At 36.9% G+C, this 10,066-nt stretch overlaps 1 non-coding gene across 1 annotated transcript; it reads right to left on the bottom strand.

The window, feature by feature from the left end:
• Positions 1-9,671: 9,671 nt before the first annotated feature.
• LOC115032040 (U1 spliceosomal RNA) lies at positions 9,672-9,834 on the bottom strand. The gene has a single exon (XR_003837687.2). It is a non-coding gene; the product is annotated as a U1 spliceosomal RNA (small nuclear RNA).
• Between the last annotated feature and the right edge of the window lie 232 nt (positions 9,835-10,066).

Below are 10,066 nucleotides of genomic sequence, written 5' to 3'. Positions count from 1 at the left end.
CTGGAAAACAAATTTCTTCTCCAATGATTGACTTTTATTATTAGACTTTTAAATTTTATTTGAGAGGAATTTGAGTATTCCCATTATAAATTGCATGCATATTATCAATGTAAAAACAAAAGAAGCATTAACATAGAAATGAATCAATAAAAACAAAATAATAAAGTGAGCAAAGAGGAAATTAAGCCAAAGAGATGAGCTTGCTTAGTTTCCTGGGTGCGAGCCTAGCCTTTTATCAGCTGTGTCATCTCTCCAGCCTGTGATTAGCTTACCTGAAGCAAGCCTATACATTCTCTGTATAGGCACATTGCAAACCTTTGTGTCCTGGGCCTCTGATATAATTAAACTAGAGGTTATTAAATCAATGCTTTGGGATAACAGAGGAATTAATTACCATATCACATAAACACTAATAGGATCAGTTACATTTTTATAGGACCCATATAGACACAATATTAAGATCCCCACGAAGTATTTGACATTCAGCTAGCTAGTCTGAGCAGCTGATATATGTTTTCTTTTATATGTCTTCGTGGTCTAGGGATGAAAGTATTGTATTTTGGTGGCAAGGAACCCATCCTTTAGCAAAAGTCTGTGACTCCTGGAAGTTTAATAACCTGTGGGTCGCTACCTCTAGCGAGGGTGCATTTTAGCTTTGTTTCTTTCTAAATATTGCACCAGTAAAATAGCAGTTTACAGAGTAAAGCTGTGGCTTGCAAAGAGCTCATAGTTCACAGAAACCAGATTTCCTTGTCTCTGTTTAGTCCCAATGAGTTTAATTAAAAGGCAGGGTGAAGTGGACTCCCAGTCTGAACACAGAAGTAAGCCTTGTCTTCCACCTCCCCTACCTACTCATTCTGGGGATCACAAGGGGGCCAGCATTTGCTGGCCATGTGCTCTCTACTACTGAGGTCCATCCTTAGTTCCTTTCTACATATGAAATGTAAACCTTTAAGGGTCATGTTTAATATGGATTGTGAGATCATCCTAGCACTTTTCATATTTCACCCTACAATATACTTCTTTTTCTTCTGTGGTTTTTAAATGACTACTTAAAAATTAATATGCTGCAACTTGATTATGCTTTCATTCTTATGACAGGGATATTAATGTAATAATGGTGGTCCATGCTCTAACAATCATACAAAGTGGAGCTTATCACCTTGTGCCGAGTCATTAACGGAAGGCTTGGTAGCAATCGAGCTTTGATGGAAACAGAAGGAAAGGCATAAACACCAGGCATAAAAAGGTTGCCTCAAAGCAAACTTGGTATTATGTCCATCTGAGAACCTAATAGTTACATATTTTTCTTTTTGTATTTCTATTGCTATGGGAAATAAAATGCCTCTTACTGTTTTATTTCCTCTTTAATTTCACATCTTCCAAGGAACGACATGACAGGAACCTTTTCATACTTTTCTCAAATCCCCTCAGCTGAACACATAGGTGTTCAATAAATACCCAGGGTTTGCTTGATGTGAATAGATGAATACTGATACTTGTAAGAAATGTCTCTGGGAGTTCAATGTCATGCAGACTTTGTAGAATGGGGCTTCTTTCTTCCTTGTTTCCTTTCCAAGTGCTTTGAGTAGATTGCATAGCTGGCCAGTGTGGGCTAGCAGTCAAAAATCTACCAGGATGGGAGGCAGTACAAGGTGAACCAAAGGCCTGCGCAGGGTCAGGGAGAAGGGAAGAACTCAGAGATGGGTGGCCATGTGTGGAATTCCAGAGTCTGAATGGAATGAGGAGGCTGTCGATGTGAGCCCTCAGCTAACGCCTGAGTCCTTGGATGTAAAATGGGTGATAGCACAGATTAGATATTGGCTAGAACCAGAGGAGTTGATAATATAAATAAACATGATAAAGTAAGGGGAGTCAGCTCCTCTCTCCCCCCCGCTCTCTGCATTAAGAAATATTGATTTTAGAACCTAGGCAGGGATTGCTTAATAAGTACTCATCGTCTAACTCAGGTCTTAGAGAGATTCTATCCAAACCCTTCCCAAATCAAGTTAAACTTGTACATCAAAATAATAATTTTAACAGATAACATACTGATGAAATAGGAAGACATTCATGCATAATGATGTAATTATGTTAATTAACCAAGTAAAGACAGAATATGTAAATATTTCAAACTTCCTTTTTTTTTTAAATTTTTGTTTTGTTTTGTTTTTGTTTTTGTTTTTTTTTCTGGTTTTTCAAGACAGGGTTTCTCTGTATAGCCCTGGCTGTCCTGGAACTCATTCTGTAGACCAGGCTGGCCTTGAACTCAGAAATCTACCTGCCTGTGCCTACCGAGTGCTGGGATTAAAGTGTGTGCCACCACTCCCTAGTGCTTCCTTTTCATAAAAAGAGCTACTAAGACATTCTGAGAAAAATCCCGCAGACCCTATGTTAATTATATATGATCAACGTGAATATCATTATCAGTGGGACAAATTAAAATGATCGTAGGTAAACACAAACTGAAGTGCATTCTATGAAACAGTTCAGCTGTAATAGTCAAAGCATTAAGATTCTTAAAGTTGAGAAAAAGAGACTTGTGTCATAAGGAACCTAGGTCCCTGAATGCAGCCAATCAATTAGGGTGTGGCTGACTGCTGCAAGAATCTGGGTGGCCTCTTGGGAGTAAGTTCAGATTAGTGGTCCCTTCCTGGGACGGATGCTTGCAAAGTGGCTTATAGAAAAGTATGCTCTTGTCAGAGTTGTACATAATCATGGTCTGTCCGTGACAGGACACGGTGCCAGTGACTTTTCAAATGGTTCAAGAAAAGAATGTTGCAATTGACTTCCCAAGGTCTCTGTAAGTTGGTGGTTGCCTCTAAAAATAAATCTCAGAAATAAACAAAACCAAACCCCTCAGAACTCCTAAGCTCGTTTTAGAAACCCATAACCTTATAATCAATTTCAGAAGCCATCGCCACTGCATGCACGGAAGTGCTTACATCTCCCCACGTGCTCTCATTACAACTTTCAAAAGAGTCACTCTCATACAGTCCCCGAAGTACAAATTAAAATGGCAGCAATATCTTTTGAGGCAATCAACTATCAACTAGGCCTTTCAATCATTCTTTGGGTGGCACATCCTTATGTTTGCATTATTTATTTATCTATTTATTTATTTATTGAGACAATCTCACTATGCAGCAAAAAATCAGTCCTGGAACTCTCCATGTAGCCCAGGCTGGCCTTGAACTCTTCAGCTTCATACATCCTAGGATTAGTTTGTACCACCATCCCCAGCCACTTACACTTTCCTTTCTCCCCTTTCTACAGGAATCTGCATCCATATCTTCATTTCCTAACTTGTTTATCTCACTCTTTTAGTTATTCTTTTTGAAATAGGGTCTCACTATATAGCCTGGGCTGGTCTGGAACTCTCTGTATAATCTAGGCTGACCTCAGATTCACAAGATCCAGCTGTCTCTGCATGAGAACTGGGAGTAAAGGTATACACCACCATGCCAGCAATCTCATCTTTGATTAGTCCAATTATTCCTTATAAACACGATGTCTCTGAGCCCTCATAATAAGATGTACCTTCAGGCTATAAGTTGCTACGTGAAATGTTTTGTTACTTAATACATAGTCCTAAGTTTCTCATACTGTCCTGCCATTCCTCCTCACTCTCTCACTCTCTCTCGATCTTGCCTCTCTCTGCTCCCCCTCTCTCCATTTTAATCTTTATAGTGAATCTGATTAGGATGAGTTTGCAGTTTCCTGAGAATGATAAAGAAGATACACTGATGACTGTCCAGAGTGCTATGGGGGGTGAGGGTGGGGCACTTGTGAAAACAGGGCTCTAAGAGATGGATGGCATTAATCAGCCAGAGGTGAAGAAGGATCCGGAGAATCCAGGGCTAGAGCCCAGCTGGGATGAGACCCATACTCGATGGATAAATACAAGCCTAACCAGTTAGGAAAAAGAAGTTCCTACAGATAAAATGGGAAATATACATAGAATAAAATCTTACTGATAAGTCAAGGAAATAGGTGGCAATATTGGCAAATATTTGCTAGATTTGTACAAGGTGTTGATAATATAAATAATGAAATGTAACAAAAATAATAGAGGGACTACAACCAGCTCTAGGGAAACGAGCATATTTGAAAATGTACTATTTTTAGATTTGAAACAATATATCTTGTGTTCTAGGAGTAAAACCTGTTTAATAAAATATAAATCAACAAATAACACAACAAGGGTTAAAACACTTAAAACCATGCATACCTAAACATAAAATTGTTTATTTTCTCTTAGTGCCTCATAGTTTACTGACTCATCAGAAGCAAAAGAAATGAGTTGTCATGGATCAGCAGGTCTTCCAGGTGACCAAATGGCATAAGACTATCTCATTAATTTTCTAAGCTAGGTTTTAGGAAAACCAAGACAGACATTATTATTCTAGGACAAAATAATTAACCCCCACTAATATCCTATCTATAACTCCCCATATCTGAAGAGGATAAGTGTATGTGGGTGGTAGTCTGTGTCTGTGGCTAGTGTACTGGGCACTATATTTGAATGCTTTTCTCCCTTTAATTTTTAGTTTGGGATGTAGGTACAAATTAGTACAAAGCTTTATTTTCCTTGATAATTCTAAAGCTCAATTATTAACATAGATCTCAGCAGCTAAACTAGAAGCTTCTTTATTTTTTCTTTCCTTAAGTTAAGAATGTTCACATTTTTGCACAAAAGAACCATTCTAGCTTCTCATTGGAATATCTGAGTTGACAGAATCACTACCCTTGAGCGTTGGGCTGTTATTAAATAATTCAAGGTTATGTGAACCCAGCATGCAGTTCTGCAATCCTGAGACAGTTCATCTGGTGAGTGAGGCATCTTCTAAGTGATAAGTGTCTGGCAGCCTAAACCGATGGATACTCTGGGCAAAGGAATGATTTCTGTTCTGGGTAGGGAGTAAGATATTACAAAAATTCATCACGCTTCTCAGAATGGCAAGCACTTTAAGACTTACAACATTTTATTTCTTGTATTTTTTGTTTAATATTTTGAAGCCACAATTATGATGAGCAACGCAAAGGGTGGGGAGGACTGCAGATCAGAAGGATAGCTAGGCATAGATGAAGCAATCAAAGTGAGTCACGGGCAAAGAAAGTGCCAGGTTTGAGAGGTGTGATTTAAAGATGCTACTATCTCAGGAATGTAAGGCATTTCATCATCAGAAAATCTAATGCAATTCTCTCCGCAGAAACAGATTAAAGGGGGGAAATGCCATTTAATTATCTCAAGTGATGCCTTTACAACATTTTATAAATATACCAGCTGATGTTAAAAACTCTTGACTTGGAACAGAAGGGAAGCTCCTTAATGCACTAACAGGCTCCAGCTACTCACAGCAAGCATCCCAAGGAATTGGGTGACCTTAGAAATGTTATTAGTCAGGACAGAAGTTGCTAATTATTACTGAAATGTTTTGGTAGTGTGCCTGAAGACCAAGCATAAATTAACAACAAAAACAACAAAAAGAAAGAGTTGGTGTAGAAAAACCGATTGACTATAGCTGACGATGACATGAGGTCATAGGCTACAATTTAACAGAGAAGTTTTCTAAAGTGACTTAGAGCTAAATGAGGGTCATGGGATGAGTTACTGTGTGATGTGGTTCTATAGCTTTCCCTTTTTGGCCAGGCCACAAAATTAACTTTTCATTAAAAAACATGATCATATATTTATTATCTTTAAAACATGAGGCTTCTATGGGTTTATGACATTTTCTGGAAGGAGTTTCATAACACAAAATGGAAGTGGGCTGGGAGCCAATAGATATGTTGTTTCTCTAAACATCCAGTTTCAGATATTCTTTTCCATTTTCATCTGTTTATGCAAAATCATCACACTAGAATATTCACTTATTGAAATGCATACAAATTAACTTCTACGTTGCGATGGAGTTCCATGCCCTTTTATTTGTCTGATGTTCTGAGTCTTCAAAATTATTATTATTGTCAACATTATCTTCATGCATCACTGAACCTCTTTGGAGTCAGTGATTCAAATTTTCAAATGGGAACATTTTCTCTGCATGAAACTTAATAAGAGAAAATACTAAACTCACAATTATAAAAGTATAAATGGTAGAATATTCACCATCAGAAATAGAAAGTGCATTCTGCTAACTGAAGGATATGTAAGAAGAATTGATCATTAAACTCTTAGTAGGCCCACAACTTTCCAGTCAGTGATTATTATGATAGTAGTAACAAGAAAAACAAAGCATTTTATTTGAAGACTTTCCAGGATGTTTGTTAACATAATTATTCTATTGTCTTTTCCTTGAAAAGTTTTATGTTACCTGTAAATCTATTGATTGACCATATGGACCACTGAATATATCACTTCAGGAACCCTTGCTCCACAGATTTAAGTAAGAGACAAAATATGGTTTAAATTAAGCTGATTTGGCTAGGTGTAGTGACATATACCAGCATCCTAGCACTTAGAAGCAGGGATATAAAAAGTTCAGTGCTTGCCTCCCTGTTTTATAATATCCCTGTTTTATAATAATTTCCCCCAGATTTAAGCATTTAAGCTCCTCAATCTAGGAAGTAAGCAAACCTTTGAAAACTTAGGAATCAAGCATTTTACAAGTCTCAGTAAGTTCCTGAAACTTAGAAGATTCATAACCTCCCCTGCCCCCATTATTAGCAGTTACAACTAATAGGGAGTGAAGAGTCTGATCAGCTGAGCTTCCCCCATGTGGTGCAGAGATTCATATTTTCTGATGATTTGCTGTGCTGGAGTCACCCATGCACTTAGTAGTCTTGTCACCTATTCTCTGTAAGTAAGCCCAGGAAACTAATGGGTTCACCAAGTAGTACTTTGATGAAATCATCTCTTCAATCCATTGTTGATGCCCTATTTAGGGTAAACAGATGTTTGTACAAATCTCCTCAGGAAAAGACATATAATACTTGGCTAAAAATACTGTGTTCAGTGCCAACCTGAACTATATATGACCTTGTGTCTCCAGATAAATACAAGAAGAAAATTATAATGATTTGAAAATATTGAGAAGCTATTTTCTTCTATCTTGTCTTTGTGTGTCTATCTCTAACTGAGGAGAAAGGCAAATTAATTTCTTGGCCTAAGCCTGAACTTGATATTCATGTTACTGTATTGGATGACTTTTAATTATTGCCTAAGTTTAGTGATTATGTTCATTTAGATGTCATTGATGGTGGGAAAGCAGAAACTCAAAGAACCCTTTTCTGAAGAAGACAATTTTATTTTTCAACTACTTAGTTCTTATCTCAGGTTCTCTGATTCCAAAGTGAATCTTCAGTTTAAGGAAAAAATTCACAATATTTTCTAGTGTCTACTTTTGGTCTTGGTTGTTACAATGGTCAAGAGAGAAAATTTAGAGTACTAAGGTGTTTCATGGTTTTAGGTAAAGAACACCAACAAAGTTGTCAATTTGCTTTGAAAAATATTCGAACTTGGGGAAATCTTCAGACTTTGGATCAAGTATGTAGATTTATGCATTTTAAGGCAATGACCATTTTGAAAGTATAGGTGCTTAGGCATAAGAAATGTAAAGAAAGTGTGTGTGTTTGTGTGTGTGTGTGTCTGTGTGTGTGTGTGTGTGTGAGAGAGAGAGAGAGAGAGAGAGAGAGAGAGTTAAGAAGATAGACATATAAGAGCCATGAAAGAATTCTTCACAGTTACTTGGTAGCCTATTCTCATTGGTAACCTTATGTTTTCTTGGCTATAACATGGAACTTTCTGTTATTTTCAGCTTGGAGCAAATCAGAAATTTCTAATGAGTTTTCTTGATATTTACTTTGACCCATTTCAGGTCAGCTTATTGCTTTTCTCTCCTATTCCAAAGGCAAAGTGAGAGGATGAAAACCTCCTCTTGCTTATTAGGACTTCAGTGAGTAATCTCAAGTCAAGGATTTCTAATTAAAATGTAAAGATCATTAGTATGAGTCATAATAGAGGCCTTTCTGGTGGTTCCAGACACACTCTTGCATCTACCTTGCTGAACAATTGATGCTCTTGGCACAGTTTTTCAGTAGCAGAGAGCCTTGACTGGTACCCAAGCCTCTGCTTGAGGGCAGGGAGAGGGGATGCAGGTCTGGAGGAACCAAGAAGAGCAACAAATTATAAACTCAGCATTTCCTTTGCTGCTATTACTAGTTCCCCAGAACAATGGTGCTAAAAGAGAAAGAGGAAGAGGCTACTAAGAGGCATTATACATTTGCAATTTTACATTATACATTTTATAATTTTGAGAGAGGAAAGAAATAAGTGAGATGGATACTAATAAATGTCAGGTTAACTCTTTTTGTTGTTTTATATTCCATTTCTGTGCTTCAGGAATTCAAATATCTATATAATCTTTACTAATGCAAAAACATTTTAATACATGTTACCTTTCCAATATTTCTCACATATCAGCTGAGGTATTTACCTATATTTGGAGATGTGACCTGTGTTGTTCACTTTGGCTAAATTATGTCATTTTGTATGAATCATGGAAAAAACTTGTGATTAGTTGAATCTTTAAGACCTCTCCTGTTGTGTATAGATTCATGGGGGATATAGTCCAGTTAATCATACTTACAACTTATTCTATGTATGGCATGTTAATAAGACCAAACCTTAGAGCCATAATGAAGGGCAAGTGAAAATATGGAGCTCTGTGTATTTCCCATTACCAGTCTTTAATCTTAGGGATTCTAGTGGGGGTGTAATGTAATGACTCCATAGACACTTGAGTGGAAAATGTCTGCTCATTGATTTGCTTCTCTATTCTTTTATCTGAGCTTCTGACTCATTGCAATTTTCACAATGTAATTAGTTTTTTTATTAACAGAATTGGGGCTAATAAAACAAAAAATATTTTCTTTCCTAGTTAGAGTTGCTGGGTTGCCTGGAGAAGATGGGCGTTTGGATTATTTGTGACTTCAAATGAACAAAATTTACATTTTATTTTATTTCAAAAACAAAATAAATAAATAAACAGGTCTACATTTATTTTATTTCAAACATAAAAGTAAAACAAAGTTAGTGCATACACAAAAAGCTCGCTTAAGAGAGAACACTGCTTTTCACGGTCAGATGCACATTGCAACCACCTGGGCAGCTCATTAAACTCAGAGCCTGCACTGCACCCTCAAGAGTTCCAGCAGCTGTTTGGAATCTTCTATTGAGAGCCATGGAACTTCAAGATATCCATGACATTTTAAGATAATAGTTCTTAGCTTGGAAGTGGTGGCACATGCCTTTAATCTTAGCACTGGACAGGTAAGACAGCCAGATTTCTGTAAGTTCAAGGTCAGCCTGGTCTACAGAGTAAGTTCCAGGACAGCTAGAGCCATATAGTGAAACCATGTCTCAAAAAACAAGCAAAAAAAAAAAAAATACCATACTTTCACTCTCAATTTCATTACAATTTCTGAATTGCTGTTTTTGAGCCCATCTGAAGCATGCAGGAACATTTTGTGAAGTCACAATGAGATGTATTTGCAGTTACTTTTATGGTGGACATATTATGTACATATATCAATAATCATTTATAACATCCATCTAAGATATGGAGTTTCAGCAGTGTATATGATCCATGTATGACTACCGATCTATAGTCTAATTATCTATAGCTATTATCTATGAAGAAACAATTTTGTGATGGATTATTTTTTAACAGGGGAGAGTGTTCATATAATCCCTCTTTGCCACAAATTATGCAGTTGTGTTTCCTACATCTGGGACATGTCAGCGGTCAGCATATCTAGAATGCAGTGGATAAGCCTCGGCCTGAGTAACCCACATTCATGATCATGGTATCTCCCCTGCCAGGTAAGTATTTTATAGTGGATCATCAATTAAACACCTATTTTTCTGCAGTTCAGATTATATTCAATTTTTGAAAAATTTTGAAGTTGAAGGGATATCTCCAAGGGTTTAATACAAGTTTCTTGCAGTCAGTAAAGATAACATATCACTGGCTTTACTGGGAGACTTGCCAAAAATATTGATAGGGAATCCTGAAAACACCAGATATCTTGAGCAATTCTACTCTTATCAAATACTTTAGTA

This window comes from Mus caroli, unplaced genomic scaffold (assembly GCF_978045245.1).
Source record: "Mus caroli unplaced genomic scaffold, Mus_caroli_1 scaffold_11, whole genome shotgun sequence".
Classification (NCBI taxonomy): Eukaryota; Metazoa; Chordata; class Mammalia; order Rodentia; family Muridae; genus Mus; species Mus caroli.
Note: the sequence above shows the minus strand (reverse complement) of the source record. Positions and strands in the feature narration are given on the sequence as shown.